Genomic DNA, 732 nt, shown 5'->3' on the forward strand with positions numbered 1-732 from the left:
CAGTCCCCAAGCCTCGCTTGAGATTTCTCCACTATTTCCACTTGCAAAACCGCAAGCACTTGCAACCCGCAAGCAAACCGTACAACCTTGACAATCTTCAATTGCCAATGCCACAACAATCTCTTCTTTCAAGAGATTATCAAACTGAAACAAAATGGTACAACTCTTTCTCTTCCTATAAGCCTTGATGTGTAGATGTGAGTGACTTACAATAGGCTATAGGGATGATTTTTGTTCTAGAGTGGTGGAACTTTTATCAAGAACAGAACTGAAATTTTCATGCAGTTTTTCTCTTCAAAATGATCTTAAGAAGTCAAGAAAAACTCAAGTTTATAGAAAGGAATTCTGGTCGACCAGGTCCATATCTGGTCGACCAGACAGAGATTTTTCTGAATCTCTGTTTCTGGTTCAGTTATATCTGGTCGACCAGATATTTCTTTGGTCGGCCAGAAACTATGTTATACATAGTTTCAATAATTTAATAAGTTATTCATTTGTTGATTATACTTAGGATTATACTTAGAATATTTTCTATGATCTTCTAAGTGAGTAGTGTGTGTTGTGTGTGTGATCAAGGCTTGTACAAAGATTCTAAAAGAAAAGACAAAATTACAACACTCTTGTAAAGTATATTTTCTTCTTGAAGCGCGAAGTGACTTGATCAACTTCATCTTTTTGATCTTTGAAATCTTGTCTTTGATATAGCCTTAATATCTTGATTGTTGCTTTGAG

This window comes from Asparagus officinalis, chromosome 5 (genome assembly GCF_001876935.1).
Source record: "Asparagus officinalis chromosome 5, Aspof.V1, whole genome shotgun sequence".
In the NCBI taxonomy this organism is placed as follows: Eukaryota; Viridiplantae; Streptophyta; class Magnoliopsida; order Asparagales; family Asparagaceae; genus Asparagus; species Asparagus officinalis.